The following is a 22350-nucleotide window of genomic DNA, read 5'->3' as shown; positions in this document are numbered from 1 at the left end:
TTTGTCATCATTATTTTGCAATATTGTTGCAAGAGTAGCATCTTTGGGATATTTTTCTTGGCAACTAGTTATTGACGAAATGCCCTTCTTCATTAGGATCGACTTGATCATTGTCTACCAAATGTGGAGACATGTTCCTTTGAAGCAACATGATGGTGAATTTGATCCCATATTGGATGGCAGGAGTAGTAGTAAATCAGCTTCAAAAATAGAGGCAAATCTAGCAAGAGAGATGGAAAATAATTTTTTTTGCCAAAATACACAATAGCTATTAGTGTCTAAACAACACTATTTAGGATTAAGAGATACAATCTTGAAGCTGAATGGCCGATGTTGATGCTTGATCTTCTTGAACCTTCTTCCTAAGTTTGACAGTTGCACTTGTTAAAAATTCAGTGGTATAGTAAATCAAAGTTGTAGTGGGTTGTTTAAGCCCAAGAGAGTGAGAAAATGAAGTAATGTTTTAGCTTGAGATCAAAATGGCTATGACTCTCTTGTCAAAACAAGGACCAACAAGACTAGTAAATTAGCTCCCACAAGCTCCACAAGTCAAATTTCTCAAACCCTTTGAGATGGAGGACTCTCGCTAATGTTCTAAGTCCCCCTAAGAGGATTTGTGCTCGTTTTTTTTGAGTTGAGAGATCTAAGCCTTTAATAATGTGATCCCTATCAAAACTATGCCCAAATTTTGGAAACTTCAAATGCCCAAGATAATGCACATTAATCTTCTTGATTTTTGTGCCAACAACTTGCACCTTGATGTAAAGAATTTTTTTCGAGAAGAAAGCTCAAAGAGATATAGCCTAGTTAAAGAGATATGGCTGCTCTAATAGAGGTAGATGATGTTAGCCATGGGGGTCAAGAATGGTGGAGTGAAAAATAAAGTGAAAGATGAAAGATTCTTGTGGAGCTAAGCTAACCAAAGGTTTTGGAGAGCTAGAGGAGTAGTGAGCAAAGCTAAACTAAGCTCAACATTGATCTGATACCATGTTGAGAAACACAGATCCTTGAGCAAGGTCTAGCTATAGAGGACAGAAGTCAATGACAAGACGCATGATGACTGAGACTAGACACATTAGTTGCTACTCAAATGAATTAGGTTCCGAGATAAATTATATTAGACTCGTAAAATCTTGAGTAGAGAGACAAGACTTAAAGTACAAAGGACAATAGCATTCATCATTTAACTCAATGCCAAGTACATGATTTTACAGTTGTAGGATGGTTTCCCTTTTCCCATTGTGCCCATGGGATTTGAAGCACTTCTAAGGACGAACATGTTCTCTATGTTAATAACAAGTATAAAGGGAAGAAAGACATTGTATGTGACTTCTACAAAAGAGTGGGACACATTGAACATTGAGTTAAATGAGGAATGCTATTATACTTTGTACCTTTAGTGTCTTTTCTCTCTACTCAAGATTGTGTTTATGAGTCCAAGCTTATCTATCTTGGAACCTAGTTTATTGTCAATGTATCTAGTCTAAGTTATCATGCTTCTTGTCACTGACTTTTGTTCTCCATAGCTAGACCTTGCTCTCAAGTAAACTACTCATGAATATATGTATGCATCACGTGGATTAAAAATAATGTATTTTTAAAATACAAATTTTATACATTTTTTACATACAAAAGGTTGTAATATAAAGGGATTGTTTAGAGATTGAATAGAAAAGGGTTATGTTTTATTTACTAGAAAATCACATATAAGGGTATTCATAAATAGGCCTTGAATGCATATGATGTAGATGATTTACATATAGTAATTTCCTTGAGACCTTGCTCAAAGATCTGTCTTTTTAAATATATTTATTACTTCTTTCAGATGACTTTCCCTATATGTTGATATCTTCAATAATCATAAGAGAAACAAACTCATCGAAATCTAAAAATGACTTCCGTACTACACAGAAGTAATAAAAAATTTATAGGCCTTCTCATTAATAAGGCCACCCAAAGTAGATGAGACCAGATTTTCATCATCTGGAATCCCATTAATAGTTCCTAATGCATGTGCAATGGTTCTCACCTTCAAAACATACTAAATGATAGACATGTTTCCTTTCTTCAAGGTATTCAACTCTTGCTTGAGTTGAATCTCTTGTGCCTTTTTATTTACTGAAAAAATATTCTCAAATTTTGTCTAAGCTACATGTGAAGTTTCTATATTTCTGATATGCCACAAAATAGTATTATCAATGATTATAAATAGACAATATATTATCTTTTTATATATTACATTACATTCTTTTCACACCCTTAATTCTTTTGTAGTCAGACGATTACTTAGCTATGGCTTCTTTTTTTCACTCAAAACAAACTCATAGAGGCATTTTTTAATAAAGAAGTTTATCATACAAAACTTCTATGATGGGTAGTTATTCTTGTCTAGTTTTTGAATGATGGGATTTCTATTATTCTCTACCATTATCACAAATTTGATATAAAACATCAAGCAAGTCTTCTATAACCTTTTACAACAAGTGCATGATAGCAATATAGAAAGCAACCTTTTTAACTCACTACTCAATGATACATGTAATCTGTAACTTATTTGCATATAAAACTTGTGTTTTCTTCTTGGAAAGACCTTATAACTTACAAAGTCAAATTTTGAAACATGTGCACCCACTTTCAGTCGACACAATCGAAATTATTATATGCATTGAAGCTATTGTATCTAATCTTGTAGTTCTAAAATGGGAATCAAAACGGCCTCAGGTGGCCAAAAAAGCAATCGGCAAGCCCTAAAAGGCTTTTCTATAGAATGTACAATGCTCTCCTTACATACTAAATCTCAAAAAAATTTGTGATTTTTGCTCTACCTTACTTCTAGTGCCTCTGTAGGAACTATCCAAGAGAAACAATGAAAGAATGGAAGAACTTCTTACCATCGCTTTCTTGCTCAAATACTTACGTCTTCTCCTTTACTTCAGCCTTTAAAACTAACCTCTCTTAGTAATGCCATTGTGATAAATTCATGGTGGGGGGACTTGCTTAAGTTGCTACACCAAATACACATTATACACATAAGAGGAAGCTCACTCAAGAACACAAGAAGAGAGATGGAGGCCAAAATGATTTTTTGCTAGTTTCTACTTCTTCTTTCACACACTTTTCAATGTATACAAAGTATAGATAAGGTAAAACATAACAGAAAAGTGGCATTTTAAGTTAAACTATGCATAATAGACTATACTAATCTAATTGGGCTTTCCATCATTAATGCTCGTATGTATTGAGCTTGTTGTCTCTCAATAATAAAGGGGGAAAACAAAGAGAGAAAAAGCATGACTTGGTGGGAACTAGACACAACATCTACCATGGAGAGAAGAGCAAAAGATTTGTGCAATTTGTAGCTATTTTTGGCTAGTCCACATAGAGGAAAGAGGCCTTCTTGGTGAGGGCACAATAGCCACTCAAAGACAAGGAATCTATAAACATGCATGGATGCTAAAATAGAAGATATATTTTAGGGCTGAGTAGGGAATGCTTTGTAGATTGTTTACGCTAAAATCTATTGTCAAATATTGATGAAAACATGGAATTTGAGGTGGCTTACTATTTTCATAAATCTCATCTATTTTTTATATACTTGGCTATTTTGATCCTTGCTTGATTTAGTGATTTCTTGCCTTGAGAGGTAGATGTATAAGGTTGAAAGGATGGGTCTTTGGTAATCCAATGTTATAAATATATGAAGTGAATAAGTCCAAGGCTATTCTTATATATAAACATGGCTATTTTTCAAGTATAGATATATGAATTATTGTTTAGATTTATGTATGGGGTTTATGTTGGGCAATAGTCTCAAAAATTTGATGTATATGCTAATGTATATGCTATAGGTGTTTTGAAAACAAACCTTCATAAATTATACAAAAGCTTGAATTAGGCTAAATATTACAACAAGAGAGGTCACTAAGGTAGTAGGACTAATGGCCCTAGAGACAAAGACTTGTCCACATTGAAGATGAAGATGGCTCTTTCACACAACAAAGGTTGAGACAATTTTGCCATGGGGATGAATTTAGATGATCCCCTTAGCCTGTTTAATATAGGTTTCTTAGAATTCTTTCATACAAAAATTAAAAAAATAAAAACGCTTTTTTGGGGATGTATTTATGTCTCTCTTTCTCTTTTTGTCTCTCCCTCTAGCCATGTGTATATGATATTTAAGCTTATTTTCATTGAGTAAGAGCACTTTTTAGTGTTAATACAATCATTTAGGAGTGATTAGCATTCCTAGCTAGTTGATCAAAATTTTCAAATTTATTTTTCACAATATAATCAATCACAGATTTGTAGCATGTAGGTTCATATCACTCACATTAGTACAATTATGTAGGAGTGTGCATAAGATTTACATCATCATTGACTATCACCTTTGTGCTCTTGAAATTTTGGCCATTACACTTGTTGAATTTCGAACTTTTCAATATTTGCATTACGTTTCCTATAAATGTGTTTTGGATTGTACTAATGAGAGTGCTCTAAAGATAGCCCTATCTGCTCATCCATTGAAGTAGGCAATTGCAAGTGATAGGGTTTCTTGTTGGCCAATAAGAGATAGCAACATGGCATAGCTAGAATTCATGGATTTTTTTTATTATACAAAAATTAAGAACAAATATGTTCATGTAGTGCTCAAAGCTAGAGCTGAATTACTTGACTCTTAGAGTTGTATGGTAGGTTAACTAGGTGCAGTTATGGTATGTAGATGTGTCAATTTTTGGGATTTTTAGTGCCACGAAAATATATTTAATATATAGCAAACATATATAATTGTCATGCATAGATAATGGAGGTAGAGAATTAGCTATTTTCATGTTGAAGCAGTATTGTTTACAAGGTCATTTCATGATTTATTTTTTAATGGATGAATGGGAAACCTAGCCACACAATACTCAACATCACAAAGAATCTCAAGTTAAAGTACATTTGGTATTATGGTGACAGTAGGATAGGACTACAACATTTCTCTATTGTCTCACATAAGGTTATTATTTATACAATACACTCACAACCACATGCTTTGAGACACAATGAAAAATGTAGTTGTATATCTATCCATATTTCAAATTTTTCTTATAAACATACAACAATCCTAACTTCTATGTCCAATGTATATATTGCATAAAATTTAGTATATAAAACAAACTCTTTTGAGATACATATAACTATCCTAACTTTCATATCTAGAGTACACATTGCACAAAATTCACAAATAAAACAAAATTTTACATACAACTAGCTTAACTACCATGTATAATGTACGTATTGTACAAGAAGTAGAGAGAGAGAGAGAGAGAGAGGTGTGCAGCTATGGAGTAAATATGTTGACATGTTTAAGCTGCCACCTAAAAAAAACACGTGTTATTTCTCCCTTGATCCTTGGAAAAAACATGTGTGGGGATTGCCCAACTACTTTAACTTCTCCAACACATGTTGTGAAAGTTGATGCCTCTCCTCTCTTCCCCTCTATCCCCAAAGTGTCTCTCTCTCCATGAGGGGTCCATCTAAAAGAAATAATCTACATAACGTGCTTTCAAAGGATATTAAGAAATACCATTTCTTTATATGCTATAAGGCCTTAAAATGATCCCTTTTACTTTACTAAACTTACAATTTTTTTTTCGAATTGTAATTTAAAAAATCCATTTGTAAATATAATCTTGTAAAATTTACTAAATAGAATACCCTTTCTTTTGAACTCACATGGTATCTTACATGTTCTATAAGGTGGACTCCCCGAGAATATATATATATATATATATATATATTGTTGGGGGTTAAAGGCTAGCCATCTACATTTGCTTATTGTCCATACACCTATAAATTGCAAATGGCAACTCATGGATACTATCACTTTATTCCTTATGATGCACATGACAATAGAATAAGAGAAGTCAGAACACACATTGTGACTATTGGACTTCCCACATAGCATCTTGGTCTTTCTTACTTGAATCTCCATAGCTCTTGCTTACACTTGTGATTCCACTCTTATTTATCCCTATGAGCTTCCACTTGCACCTGCTTGTTCAACTTCCACTTGCACCTACTTGTTCTAGGGTTTCTTGAAGCCTTTCGATGAGATGTTTAAGCATTTTCAAATGGCCCATTGAAATGTTTAAGCCTCCATCCCAATAGTAATAGATCATGCTATTTACACATATTGACTTTTGTCCTTGTCCCGCCTCTTCGATCATCTGCAACTCACCACTCCTTACCTAGTGCTTTTCCAAATCATTGCCAACCATTTGGACATTTATCCCACATTTGCAAGTTGTTCTTAAGTGCTATTTGGAGCATTTAACACAATATTAGTGAGTTTGGGAATCTCCCAATTTCCATTTTTTGAATACTAAGGGATTCACTACGTGAGCATACAGCAACCGATCTGTGCACCAGTGGTATCAGAGCGGAGTTGAGATCAAGAGCTTCCAATCACTACCCATCTCGTGCGAAGGCGGAGCTCCTAGAACGATCGGGCTCTACGGTCAATCTCATCGCGAACCGTTGATACAGGCAGACTTCTGGCGATCAAGAACCCCTCTTTCTGTCATCAGATCACGAAGGACCAGGCAATACAGGCGGAGGACCACTCCCTCATCTCCATCATCAAGTCGTCAAACAGAGATATAAGTAACAAATCCCAAAATTCAAATATCTCAAATCTTCAAACACTAAAGCTTCAGAAGCTTAGTTTAAGCTTTAAGGAAGCTCAAAGCTTCAATTTTTTCAACGAGGTATCAGAGGGGTGGCCGAATTTTTCGCCGCCTCGAAAAAAACGCCCCCCCCCACGAAATCCGTCGATTAAGCTTTTTAAGCTTAATCCATTAAGCTAAATCAATCAAGTAAGACAAGTCATCTCCTGCAAGTCATCAAACTCCAAGTCCCGCACCTCAGAAATCAAGTTCTGCAAGTCATCTGTGATCAACTCTGCAGGTCACATAAGTCTGCAACTCTGCAAGTCAGACTAGTCAACTGGAGTCAAAACTAACTTGTGCTCAAAACTCCTAGAAGGGATGTTCTTGCAGAGAAACTCCGAACTGCAAAGTTGTTCGTTGGAAGGTATTCTACCCATACGCAGGTTTGCTAAAGCATTTTCAGCATAAGAAGAAGGAAAAATCGCAGATTTTTTGAAGATTGAGAAAGAAATACCCAAAAACACATAAGCCTTGTAACCCCGAACTTGAGCTACGCTCATCCCGCTAACCTGATTTTGAGTGAGAAAGGTCTTGAGTTTTACAGGATGACGGAACCACATATGGATGACCTTATGGCTGAAGATGACCTTGTTAGATATGATCAATGCCCCACCCTCATTAGGTGCTACCAATGATCCATGGTGCTCAAAGTTGTAAGGCCCCCATTATGAGGAGAAGCCAAATGTGAGCCCGGACATTGGTTGAGTCCTGACTTGTATATCAGATGAGGTCTATGTGATCGGATGGCAAAAAGGTGACTGTTGTGGGTCTAATCTTTGGGTTAGACGGAGTGGTTAAGCTGGTAGCAACTCGAGGCACATTGCATTGAGTTGCGTGGTAAGGGAGTTAAAAGGGGCCCCTATTGTGGGGTCCGGGGGCCGCGGAAGCGGCCCCTGGCTGGGGGGTCCCAGGGGGGCCAGCGGCCCCCCTGGCGGGGGTCCGGGGGCAGCGCCCCCGGCCCGATGGTAAAGGGAATATTCCCTGGAATATTCCCTGGCCGACTAGTGGAGGCTCATATGGTAGGTCGGTCAGCAGGCCGACCTAACGACCTTCGCGGGCTATAAAAGCTAAACCCCTTCGCAGCCATCTCACACTCATCTTTCACCCAGTCAGAGTTGTTGTTCCAGCTAGCCTTAAGCTCTTCACCTATCTTCTGTCTAGATCGCCATCTAAGCTTCACACAGTGGAAGCGCACGGGTGGACAGAGCCATCTTTGTATCAGTTGTTTGGAGTTAAAGAATTTTACTGATTCTCCTCTTATCTGTTGTGTACTCTCTATCTCTTTCTCAGATTCTGTTCGCTGCGCCGTGTAATATTTTACATGGTATCAGAGCCCAGGGGGCTCTAGAGATCGGAGAGCGTGCAAGAGGCAAAGGCTTCAACAGCAAAGAGAAACGATGTCGACTCCGGGAAGCAGTTCTGGCGCATCAGGAAGCGGTGCAGGAGGTGGTGCTGCTGTACCGGCTATTCAAACACTGAGGATTCGTCCACCAACCTTCAGCGAAGGCAAGTTAGATGGTACAAACTACACCTTGTGGAAGTTCAAAATTACAACTATCCTTGATTCTTATGAGCTTCTGGAGACTGTGCTGGGGACTGACGCAGAACCACAGCCTACCCCCGACCCATCAAATCCTAGTGTGATGATTCCTCCGAATGCAGATCTTCTACGAGCTTGGAAACGAAGGAATGCAGATGCATTGTGTGCCTTAGTTACAAGCTGTTCTGACAGTGTTTTGACTCTGATTCAGCATACAACCAAAGCGTCAGAGGCTTGGAATGTACTAAGGAGTCAGTATGAAACACGAAACCAAACAAGGATTCAAAACTTGGAGAATCAACTAGCAGCGGAGAAGTTTGCTGAAGGAGAGACGGTTGAAGCATTCATCACTCGGATTAAGAATCTGCGCGACCAGATGGCTGGCGCTGGGATACAAAAGACTAGCGAAGAGCTAGCTCGGAGGTGTCTTCGGATTTGTCCACAAAAGTTTGATGGACTAGTAACTGCCCTTAATACTCAGGTGAGACCTCAAGCTTTGACTTTTGAGGAGTTTTGTGCATTATTAATGGAGGAGGAGTTGAGGCTGAAAGCCCGAGAAGGAAGCAACAATGGAGATGCTGCATTCTCTGCCAATGCAAAAGGCAAAGGTGTTTCCTCCACCAAAAATGATGGTGACAAAAAGAAAAAGGGCGGCAAGAAGAAGTTTCAAGGAGAGTGCTTCTACTGTAAGAAGAAAGGACATGCAATTGCAGATTGTCGTGTCAAGAAGGCAGATGAAAAGAATGGTACCCTTAAAACTAAAGGGAAAGAGACAGCCAATACGGCTGAAGCAGAGTTGGAATTATTCATGGCGACCATTGAGGAAGTGTGCTCCTCGGCGCAAGAAGAATCTACCACTGACTCTTGGGTGTTGGATAGTGGGGCCTCCCGTCACATGACCAACAAGAAAGGTCTATACAGTTCTATGCAGCCTCTACAAGAATCCATCACTGTGACGGTTGGAAATGATGCTAAATGCCCTGCTGCGGGCACAGGTACTATTTCTTTTGTTGCTGCAAATGGTGAAGTCAAAAAGCTTTCAAATGTGTTGTATGTTCCCGAAATCAGGAGAAATCTCTTATCAGTTGCTGCCATAACTGATCTTGGTCATGAAGTGAGGTTCAAGAAGACAGGTGCAGAAATTATTGATAGTGCTGGCACAATTGTTGGCAAAGGAGAAAGAAGGAACAACCTGTATGAGCTAAGTGCTCTTACAGCCACCGCTGGAGTGGGCACAAGTAAGCTTTGGCATGAAAGGTTTGGACACATCGGATTTGCAGTATTGAAGGAGATGCAAAAGCAAGGTATGGTTGCTCACCTACCTACAATAACTGAATTAAAGGAACCATGTGAAGCTTGTATGATGGGCAAGCAACAGAGAAAGGCATTTCCACAAGAAAGCAAGAATAGAGCACATGCTCCTCTAGAGTTGGTGCATGCTGACTTGTGTGGTAAGATGCCTACACAGGCCTTGGGGGGATCTTCTTATTTTATGTTGATTGTCGATGACTACAGTAGGAAGATGTGGGTGTACTTCCTTCGTGATAAGGCTCAAGCTTTTGGTAAGTTTAAAGAATGGCTAATACTTGTTGAGAATGAAACAGGGAAAAGTGTGAAGAAATTTAGAACAGACGGTGGTGGTGAGTTCAACTCAAAGGAGTTTGAAGGCTTTTGCAAGAGCAAAGGGATCAAGCGTCAATTGACGACGCCTCACACACCTCAGCAGAATGGTGTTGTGGAACGCAGGAATCGTACCATTGTGGAGATGGCAAGATGCATGCTAAAGGGCAAGGGATTGCCTAACCATTTTTGGGCTGAAGCTGTTAATACTGCAGTCTACATTCTAAATCGGAGCTACACAAAGGCTCTCAAGGGAAAAACACCTCATGAGGCTTACACTGGTAAGAAACCATCTGTTTCACATTTCAGAATTTTTGGATGTGAATGTTATGCACATGTTCCAGATGAGAAGAGAAACAAGTTACAACCAAAAAGCAGAAAATGTATCTTCTTGGGTTATAGTGATGAGCAGAAGGCTTACAAGTTATATGACCAAGAGGCAAAGAAGATCATCGCGAGCCGTGATGTGGTGTTCAAGGAGGAGCCGCATACAATGGAGGAGGAGAAGGCAAGGTCTTCCACTTTATCATCAAGCGAAGAAGTAGTCCACTATGAACCTGTCCCGAGAGCTATCCCTATCCTTAAGGAGGAGGAAGCATCATCTTCAGATGATGAGGAAAAAGTTCACCAACCTGACATCACCCCACCGGAAAAGCCATTGCCGCGCTGGGTGAAGCAGCTCTATGACCACAATAATCCTAGGCCTGCATCTGTTGAGGAGAAGGCAGACGGACCAAGGAGGTCTCAGAGAATAGAGGAGCAAAGGAGGGCTTCTGCTCACATAGTCAACATGGCCTTGATGGTTGAGATTATGAGAGAAGTAAAGGAGCCAACTGACTTAGAAGAAGCACTTGCAGATCCATCATGGAAGGCTGCTATGCAGGCGGAGTATGACAGCATAATGAAGAATGACACTTGGGAGCTAGTGGATCGGCCAGCAAAGCGGAAGATTATTGGCACCAAGTGGATCTGGAAGGTAAAGTACAAGGCTGATGGTACCTTAGAAAAGTACAAAGCTAGACTGGTTGCCCAAGGATTTTCACAAGTTGAAGGGTTTGATTTTCAAGAGTCATTTGCCCCAACTGCCAGAATGACCACTATTCGCACGGTACTTGCAGTGGCTGCCCACAAGAAGTGGCCAGTGTACCAAATGGATGTTAAGTCAGCGTTCTTAAATGGTGACCTCAAGGAGGAGGTGTACGTGGCTCAGCCACCAGGGTTTGAGGCCCCCCATTCTGAGAACAAAGTGTGTAAACTGAAGAAGGCATTGTATGGGCTGAAACAAGCCCCCAGAGCATGGTACCAGCGGATAGATAGGTTCTTTTTAAACCTAAACTTCAAAAGATGTGCCTCAGATGCTAACTTGTATGTTTACAGGGATGGTAAAAAGTCTGTAGTGATTGTCCTATATGTGGACGACCTTCTTATTACAGGTGACTATGAAGATATGATCAACCAAACTCGAAAGGCTTTGAGTTTTGAGTTTGAAATGACAGACTTGGGCTTGCTGCACTATTGTTTGGGGATTGAAGTCTGGCAAGAGCCAGGAAAGATCTTCATCTCTCAGAAGAAGTATGCATGGGAGATCTTGAAGGCATTTGGCATGACCGAGTGCAAGGAGATAGCTACACCTATGGAGGTGAATGTAAAGTTATCCGTTGAGGATACATCAGCACTAGCAGACATTGGGAGGTATAGGAGGTTGGTCGGCAGTCTAATCTACTTGTGTAACACCAGACCAGATATCAGTTTTGCTGTTGGTGTTTTGAGCAGGTTCTCAAACAAACCTCATGAGAGTCATTGGAAGGCTGGGATGCGGGTGCTCAGATACTTGAAGAAAACTCTTGACTATGGTATCACATACAGTTTCGGAACTTCTCTTGTGGGGAACTGTGACTCAGATTGGGCAGGAGACATTGATTCCAGGAAGTCAGTTTCTGGTTATTGTTTCTCTTTGGGTTCAGGAATTTTCTCTTGGATTAGTAAGAAGCAACCAACAGTGGCATTGTCTTCTACCGAAGCAGAGTACAAGGCAGCTTGTTTTGCTGCATGTGAGGCCGTATGGTTGAGAAGGATTCTATGGCATATGGGAGTGCAGGATGAAGAACCAACTGTGCTGAGATGTGACAATCAGAGTTGCATCGCCATTGCCAAAAATCCAGTGTTTCATGCACGCACCAAACATATAGAGATCCAGTATCACTATGTGCGTGATTTGATGGAGGATGGGATAGTGGAATTGGTCTACTGTCCAACAGAGGAGAATGGAGCAGATATCTTCACCAAAGCACTTACGAAGGATCTGCTTCAAGTTCATCTTCAGAGACTCGGCATTGGGCCGAGGAGATAGTTCACCTATGGGTGGACATTGAGGGGGGGTGTTAGATATGATCAATGCCCCACCCTCATTAGGTGCTACCAATGATCCATGGTGCTCAAAGTTGTAAGGCCCCCATTATGAGGAGAAGCCAAATGTGAGCCCGGACATTGGTTGAGTCCTGACTTGTATATCAGATGAGGTCTATGTGATCGGATGGCAAAAAGGTGACTGTTGTGGGTCTAATCTTTGGGTTAGACGGAGTGGTTAAGCTGGTAGCAACTCGAGGCACATTGCATTGAGTTGCGTGGTAAGGGAGTTAAAAGGGGCCCCTATTGTGGGGTCCGGGGGCCGCGGAAGCGGCCCCTGGCTGGGGGGTCCCAGGGGGGCCAGCGGCCCCCCTGGCGGGGGTCCGGGGGCAGCGCCCCCGGCCCGATGGTAAAGGGAATATTCCCTGGAATATTCCCTGGCCGACTAGTGGAGGCTCATATGGTAGGTCGGTCAGCAGGCCGACCTAACGACCTTCGCGGGCTATAAAAGCTAAACCCCTTCGCAGCCATCTCACACTCATCTTTCACCCAGTCAGAGTTGTTGTTCCAGCTAGCCTTAAGCTCTTCACCTATCTTCTGTCTAGATCGCCATCTAAGCTTCACACAGTGGAAGCGCACGGGTGGACAGAGCCATCTTTGTATCAGTTGTTTGGAGTTAAAGAATTTTACTGATTCTCCTCTTATCTGTTGTGTACTCTCTATCTCTTTCTCAGATTCTGTTCGCTGCGCCGTGTAATATTTTACAGACCTACCTCAGCCTACGATGGAGCACAAGCTGGACTTAATCATGATGCAATTGGAAGAAGAACGAAGGGCTAGGCAAGCATTACAAGCGCAATTGGCAAAATTACAAAGAGCGTCTACCGACAAAGAAGAACCTCAAGCTGAAGATTTGATTCGACGTACCATCGACGCCACTCTTGAAGCTCAAACCATTCACAAGGAGTCAAAGATAAGTAAACGAAGTTTCAAATTTCGTACTTTCCATGGCATACGAGAAGGAAAGACTGTTCTAGCATTCATTAGTTAGTTTGATGACTATTTCCATGAGGAAACCTATGCAGACAAAGATAAAATCAAGTGTGTTAATAATCATTTGGTAGACAGAGCATCACTTTGGTTGACTGTAGTATGCAAGAGCATAGAATGTCCTGCTACTTGGGAAGATTTCAAGAAGAACTTCATGCAGAATTTCCTTCCACTGCAATTTCATGAGAAGGCTATCAAGCAATGGGATCTACTCCAGAAACGGGATCGTGAGCCTATACCTCAATATATAGAGCGTTTTTGGAATGCACTCCTCCAGCTACACATGCTTGATGACGTACCAGAGACAACACATAAGTGGAAGTATATGTCTGGACTTCTTGGACATTACTACGCTGAAGTTAACATGTTCAAGCCTGCTACCCTTGAAGATGCCATTTCACTAGCTCACAACACTGAAGATAAGCTACGCGGTAGAGACAGACGACCACAGCAATTCCAAGCCAATGGTAATTATGGATCTAAACAATTCAATTCCAATTTTAGAAGATTTAATCCATGTCGTTTCTCTTCATCATCTTTCCGCAAGAATTGGGCTAAACCACCTGCATTACCATCCAATGTCAATCCAAATCCTAAGCCTATTCCACAGCCAAATCCAAATGTACCTAAGCTTCCTGCCATTGCAAATAATGTAACCAAAGCCAAGCCAATAGTATGCTATAAATGCCACCAGCCTGGACATCTAGCAGCAAATTGTCATTCAAAGAAGCCATCAGCTCATATCAACTATCTTGGAGCCATGGACGAAGATGAACATGAGGATATGCCTGATTTCACTAAAGATGAGGACGACACTACTACTACTTCCGATACTTTACCAGGTATGCCTACTCCACATTCATTATTGACTATGAAATGTTTGGTGCATGGAAAGGAAAAGACTATTTTGCATGATGACGGTAGTACTCATGATTTTATTTCAGCAAAATTGGTAAAGGAATTGAAATTACAGACTGTACCTACGCATTATCGCATAAAAGCTGCATTTTTAGGCACTAGGTATAATGGTACACAAGAAGTGCAAGACTTAGAGATTCAAATTGGTTCATACACTGAAAGAAGAAATTTCCTAGTTGTTCCATTATAGTCGAGTGACATAATTTTAGGTATGCCTTGGTGACACCAGCATAACCCAGATATAGATTATTCCACACATACAATGAATATTAATTTTCAAGGAAAATCTATTACATTATATGGTATGCATGCATCTAATGTTTTTCCACTGCGTTCGCATACTCAAGCTAAACATGCATTACGCAAGAGTAGTAAATCCTATCTCATTTGGGTGAATGAACTGCAAGTAAAGGAAAATCATATGCACCCTAGGCATAAGGAATTTCTTGCATATTTTAAGGATTTTTTTGCAGAAGACCTACCACCAGGTTTACCTCCTTCACATCCAGAAGACCATAAGATAGATTTGATCCCTAGCACACAACCACCTTGCAAAGCACCATATAGGCACAACCAGATAGATCAAAAAGAAATCCAGAGTCAAGTTGAGGAATTACTAAATAGAGGTTTAATTTGACCTAGTAGTTCTCCATTCGGTGCACCTGTATTGTTAGTCAAGAAAAAGAATAATACCTATCGTATGTGTATTGACTACCGAGCTTTAAATAAGATCACTGTAAAGAATAGGTATCCTATTCCTAGAGTTGATGACCTTATGGACAAACTGCAAGGATCTTCTATATTTAGTAAAATTGACCTTAAGTCTGGTTATCATCAGGTGAGGCTAGATAAGTCTGACATATTCAAGACTGCATTCAGAACACAGTTGGTCATTACGAATTTTTAGTCATGCCATTCGGATTGACTAATGCACCTGCTACCTTTAATAGAATGATGAACCGTATATTTTTGAAATATCAGTATTGTGTAATTGTTTTCTTTGATGATATTTTGGTGTTTAGTCAAAATGAGAAAGAACATTATGAGCATTTGTCCTTGGCTTTTCAGTTATTGAAAGAAAATCAACTGTATGCAAATCCTGACAAGAGTGAATTCTTTAAGACAGAAATTGAGTATTTAGGTCATATTGTATCATCTGATGGAATTAAAGTTGATCCTAAGAAAATTGATGCAATATTGAATTGGCATGTTCCTAAAAATGTGCATGAGTTACACTCATTCCTTGGTCTTGCTAGTTTCTATAGGAAGTTTGTACGTAATTTTTCATTACTTGCTTTACCATTAACCAACTTCTAAAGAAAGGAAAATTTTTATCAATGGACCAAAAATCAACAGAAATCCTTTGACTTACTAAAACATGCATTAACCAATGCTCCTATTCTACAGTTGCCTGACTTTAATAGACCATTCTTTCTAGTAGTGACTGATGCTAGTGGATCAGGAATAGGAGCCGTACTTATGCAAGACAATCATCCTATAGCATATTCTAGTTGTAAGCTGAAACCCTTTGAGTTGAAATATTCCACATATGACAAAGAACTATTAGCAGTTGTACAAGCATTAAGACAGTGGAAACACAACTTAATGGGTTCAGAATTTATGATAAAGACCGATCAGCAAAGTATTAGACATTTACTTAGCCAACCCCAAATCTCTGACCATCATATCAAATGGGCTTCCTTTATTCAAAGTTTTCATCCTATCATTCAATACCAACCTAGAAAAGAAAATGTAGTGGCTGATGCATTGAGTAGAAGACCTGGCATTCATAATATTTCTGTCATATCTTTTGATTCTTTGATTGCTATGAAAGATACATATCACCAGGATATTACTTTTCATTCTGTTTGGAATAAATTAGTTCAAAATAATTTCATTCCTATTGATTCATTGTCATATAATGATGGATTTATGTTTTATGAAAAGAGATTGTGTGCTACCATTCCATTCCAATCTTTTGTTTTGAATGAAATTCATTGTCCCCCATATCAAGGTCATAGAGGTATCATATCTACATTACGTATGTTAACTGAAGATTTTTATTGGCCGCATATGGATGCTGATGTATCTAACTTCGTTTCTGAATGTTTGATTTGTCAAAGAGTTAAGCGACATCATGGTAAATAGTATGGATTATTTATGCCTTTGTCTATTCCATCTAAACCTTGGGAACAAATTTCTATGGATCACAGGCATCACAAGCAGCACACTTATTTTGAAAACTGTTTTTACTAACCATGGATTGCCAAAAGTTATCATTTCAGATCGTGATTCTAGATTTTGTAACAACTTTTGGATTACTCTGTTTGCTAACCTAGGCACAAAGATTGATTTCTCATATGCATTTCATCCAAAAACTAATGGACAAATAGAAGCCACAAACAACACCATTCTAGATCTTTTACGTGCATATACTATCTCTAAACCTCAGACATGGGACACTCATTTGCATTTATTACAGTTTGCATATAACAATACACCGCACACATCTACAAAGAAAGCACCGTTTGAAGTCATTTATGGATATAGATTATATACACCTGTTGCATCTTTGTCTAATAGAATTCAGAGTGTTGATGATATTGCTAGTATGCATAATAGTATATTTGATGAGGTTAAAGATATGATTGCTAAAGCCCAGCAATCATATACCAAACAAGCTAACAAGAAAAGACAAGCCATGAATTTCAAAGTTGATGATTATGTTTGGCTGAGAATAGAAAAACGTAGACTGCAAAGTGTAGATAGACATCCAGTTATCAAATTAGCTCCCAGATTCTATGGACCATTTAGAATCATTCATAAAATTAATGAAATACATTCAAGTTAGAATTACCATCTCATTGGAAAATTCACAATACATTTCACATTAGTTTATTGAGACCATTTAGAGGCCAATTACCTGTCCACCCTGTTTATGAAAACCCACATTTATTAGAGGAAGAGACTGAAATACTTGAACCAGAAGCTATTATAGACACTGACTTTATGACCACTAGAACTGGCCGAAGGTATTCTAGATATCTAGTAAAATTAAAGAACCATCTTGTAGAGGAAGCACAATGGATGCACGCTAGAGACTTAAATGCTTTCCCCACTCTGTTAGCTCCACATTGAGCTAATAGCAATTGAGGTCAATTGCTATCCCACCCCGGGGGTATGATGCCAAAAGGCATATTTCACGGTGGATTCCGTGAGGTTTTACGGTGGATTCCGTAAACTTTGATGACCGGGGTTCATACACAAAGTGGATTCTTTGTGCGAAAAGTTGATGGGGATGCTTGTCCTTTTCGGGCGTTTCATTAATTTAGTGTGTACATGGGTGATTCCATAGCGGGTGATTCCGCAAAATACATATTAAATTAATAAATGTTTATGAGTTTAGAGTGCGCACTCGTAATAAATTAAGGTTAGGATTTATTTCTAACCAGTTGATTTATTTATGTAGCTGAAGACTGCTAGGTATTCACTTTTGTCGGTTTAATTGTATTATTTTACTAATGATTGTGAATGCTTCAGTTGATGTGTAGAGATAGCAGTAGTGGCGGAGGAAAGCATTGGAGTCTAGCGAGTATTGGACCTATGGATTATATTTTGATAGGCGCCACGCTTATATTTTGTCATGTCTATTGAGGCATTGATTATTTATTATTATTTTGTATGCGCTTATGCGCACGGATATGTTATTTCTATTTGGACATTGTGTTGGGCGTGCCAGACTCTATGGGCACCGTCCATTAGCTTTATTCCTATTTTTGTAAAAGCAAACTCAAAAGCTAAAAGCTTGATATATTTTTGTAAATTGGGCTATTATTGAGCATGAAGATGGAAATATACATAAAATACATGCTTTGTGAAGCGCTCACACAAGGCATGGGGGGAGATTGAACCCAATTGGTCTCTTGCTCTTGTCGTTTATGCTTTTTACATTGTAATTTGTGCAAAAAGGTAGAGTTCATTGTTCTTGGGGACCTTCCGGGATTCACTACGTGAGCATATATCGACCGATCTGCACACCAATTTTTGAGAAAAGTTCCCGGCTAACCGGGACCACCCAATTGTAGGACGGACCCATGGCCCATCCTCCGCACTTTCCTCGGTTTGTTTAGTTATGTAATTATCTAATACATTAATTTGACATATAACAATCAGCTTCTTTAATTAATCCTGTTAAGCACTGGTTCCTTCACGTAATCTTATCACATGACATAGAAAAACAATATCAAGCAAGTTCTTTTTTTAACATTTCATCATTTTATCTTTTAAATACAAGGAGTTCCTCCCCTAGGCTTGTCCATAATCGGCCCGAAGGCTATCCAGTAATCCACAGGGATCACTATTCCAAGCTTCCGCCCGTAAACTAGTATGCGGGCCTCGAGATCCAATCCCGAGTCACGTTAGCCTCTTGCGCAGGACCCGGAATGCGAGGGATTTACGGCTAAAGCCCACCCTGGTACCCAAGCGTCCTCCTGCTCCAAGTAGAATTCAACGGAGAGACCTCTCGCGGCGGGTTCGGTCCACGTTCCCAGCGCGGACAACCCCCTTGGTTAGGGTCAGGCAGGCAGTCGGGGGTAACTGAAGCTGCCTCTTCCTTCAGGCCTTCAACCTGAAGCATTAGATATCTTTTCATCCTTTAGTTCCTTGAGCAAACAATGCAAATAGTGCTTTCTAAATTGTTACAAGCACAATCAATTCCAGTGGTTGTTTATTTGGCCAATTGCTAAAGAGTGAATCTTTCTCTCCGAATGCATCCAGCACTCGATCCAGGATCAATTGCCACTTGGCAAGATCCCCAAGGGTTTGTTTGTTAACCCTATATCCTTGGGTTAGGGCCGTACCCTACTAACCCAACTTAACCAATACCTTAAGTTCTATTAGCAGTAAATATGTTATTCCAATTTACTAATTGGTCTTTTGCTTCCAAGCAAATATCTAATCCTCGTATCTTGGTTACTTTACCCAAGAAAGGTACTATATCACGACGATTATTTCTCCTCTTGCAAAATAAACTTGCGTAGGAATCTGCCAATCTCATTTCGAGGAATTTGGCCATTCCCTTGTGGTCAATCCACAAGGTCATGCAACTCTGCAACTTGTTGCACAAGTGTCGCATCTAATCCATGGGACTATTTTACCCATCGAATGTCATCTTCTAATTACGAAATCATGATTAATAGGAAATAGGGTTAGGGTGTCCTCATATCCAATCCATTTCTGATTGCACTAGGCCAACCTTGTCAGTCCTAGGGTTCCAATTCAAACCGAGTTTCATCCTTTTAGCGAGCGACCCTTAGGGTAACAAACCCTAGATCGTTTCTCGCAAGTATGTCCTATTTTCGCTACATTTCGTGAATGTGGGCAGGTCTTTAGGGTATGAGAGTTTTAACTTGGCAATAAGAACAACTAGGTTACGTCCTCAACGTTCTAAATCCTAGTTAGCACTTGGGATATGTTGCTTTGATTTAACCATTTCTAAGCGAGTCCCTCGGGGTTTAGGTGTTTAGGGTAAACCAATTTACTTGTCTATTCTTGAAGATATTTCCGATACCATTCTCATAATCACATGATTCATTGCCTACAAATGACTAGATTTACCAACCCTAACTTTCCTGGTTAAGATCAAAGCGTAGGTCAAGTTACGGCATAATTTTTCATTGACCCCTCTAGAACATGCATTTCATGATTTATGCTGCTAGGCTTTTGGGATTTATATTAAAATGGACCATGCAGCCCTTTTTCTAATTTTATTTCTGAATCAATTATTCATAGGCTAGATGAGCATTACACCAACTTTTGTAACTACTTACGTAATTGATTGAGATTTATGCCAAAAAACCTAGAGCTAACTTATTCCAATTTACAATCCATGCCACACGCAAATTTCTAGAATCATTTCTAGGCTCTTCGATTTTCTACTGGATTAATGACTTTCCATAATGAATCATTCAATGAAGATTTGTCTAAAAATGCAACATGGGATTAATCTTTCCATGCCTAAACGAATGATTTTGACTTTATAAAGATGATCTTTAGTTTATCTAAATTCGTTACTTTGTAATGCAAAAAAAAAAAAAAACCACTTGCTAGGAATGCATAGAGATCGTATGCTCTCTTTTTTTTTCATTCGTTTATTTGAAAAATACAAATGACTGATTCTTTGATCGTAAGCTATTTAGCCAAAGTATTTCAATCGAAAAAAATGCAACCTAATTTCATAATTTAACCATGCATAATTGCAATATTACGACGTAAATCAAAGATAGGAAGAAAACCTGGACTTGTGGGTTCGGTGAAATGTCCACATGAATATTAGGCGATGATCCTCCTGCGGTTGCGCCTTGTGCCTTTTTAGGGGCCATCGCAAATTCAACCTTCTTGCCTTGGCCGCAGTCTTATGATCTTGGCTCGTCTCCCTCGTATGCGAAATTTCCCTTTTGCGGTACGGCTTCCTTGACTGAAGCACCATTTTCCGGAATTGGGCTTTAGAAATGGGAACTTATGAACTTCTCCTTCCTTTCATAGAAGTTCCGAGGATAAGGATCTTTGTGGAGAAGGAGTGTGGGGGGGGAAAATTAGGGATGGGCTTATGGGGGAATTCGAGGGGAAAGGGGCTTGCAGAAACCCCTCTTCTTCAAAGCCATGAGGGGCTTAATTGAGGATCTAATGGGGAAGCCTTATAGGCTTCCTCCTCGAAGCTCAGAGGGATGAAAAATTATCTCTAGGAGGGTTTGATGGGAAAGCCCTTAAACCCAGCAAGGATATTGGCCTTGAGATGGATGAAATGAAAAAGGCCTTTAAATTCCGGATATAAAATGGCCTTCATGGGAAGGGATAAAATGTCTTTAAAGGACTTATGTGGGGAGGGGTTTAAAAGGAAACAGGGGGTAAAGTGGACTTAAGGAGATTCAGCGGAAAAAAGGAGTTTAAAACTTTCTAGTGTGGCTTTAAGTGAATCCATGAAAAGGGTTTACGACTGGGTAAATGGATTTTGGGGGATGCAAGGGGGAAGGCTCAATTCCCGGGGGTAGAAACCCCTTGTGTAAAGATGCAATGAAAAAGGGGTTTTAAAGAAACCCGGGGGCAATATGAACTTGGGTGGGAATTTCCATGGGAAGGGGTGCTTGGAGAGTCCCCTTAGAAGCTTCCAAGAAGCTTCTAGCTGCAGTACGTGGCGCAAGGGGATGAGGAATTGGTGACAGCACTTAGTGACTTGATCATGATGGCAGTGGCGGCCTCAGGTTGTAGGCGGTGGTGGCTCGCATACTTCCTCGAGCTCCGCGGTAGATGGCAGCGTCCGTCCCACACTCCTCCCTTCACGAAGATCTAAAGCAGTCTCCCCACACTCTCTGCTTCTCCACGACTCTTCTTAGCTGCAGCGTTATGGCCCTTCTTTCTCTTCTTGGCTTAACAGCGACCCATCCTATCTCCTCCTTTTCCACTATCAAATTGGCGGCGGGGGTCGAAGCGGAATTTCTTCTCTTTGTCACACAGTCTGGCAGCGACCCGTCCTCTCATCCAGCCCCTCCCTTCTCCCTCACATAGCCATGGTTTTTATATAGGTGAGGGGAGGGGATCCTCCCTTCCCCACGCAGCATCCTACATGGATGCACCCCCCCTCAGGCATCCAACACGAATGCTTAGTCATCCTGCCTTACCTCCCTCTCCCCCAACACGACAGTCGGCTGGGGGGAAGGAGGCAATAATTTAAAAAAATTCCATAATACTAACAATTTAATCATTTGGATTTTTAGTAAGAGGAGGTTCTCATGAGAAGTGCGGTTTTGAGATCAGAATTGTTACACTATCATTGGAAAGCGCTTGAAAAATGAAATCTATTGAGCTATAGAGCGCTCAATTTGGAGTTATACTGTTCAAGTTATGACAAATCCAAAGTATCCCAAACTTATGGGAAATTCCCATATTCCCCAATATGGTGTTATTTAAGCTTAGCCATTGATTGTGAACACACAGCATGTCTATTATATAGTATCTGAATAGCTTATATTTGAATGCCTATGGCTTATATAATGCTTCTGGGGCAATTTTATAACACCTAGATGTTGGTTTGATGCATGGAAAACCTTCTTGGATTGATTAGAGCTTGATTAGCTTAGTTATTGTAGGGCTTATTTTTCTAGCAAA

Source organism: Lygodium microphyllum, chromosome 6, assembly GCF_053477565.2.
Source record: "Lygodium microphyllum isolate KBCC chromosome 6, Lygodium_microphyllum_v1.1.10, whole genome shotgun sequence".
NCBI classification, from domain to species: Eukaryota; Viridiplantae; Streptophyta; class Polypodiopsida; order Schizaeales; family Lygodiaceae; genus Lygodium; species Lygodium microphyllum.
Note: the sequence above shows the minus strand (reverse complement) of the source record.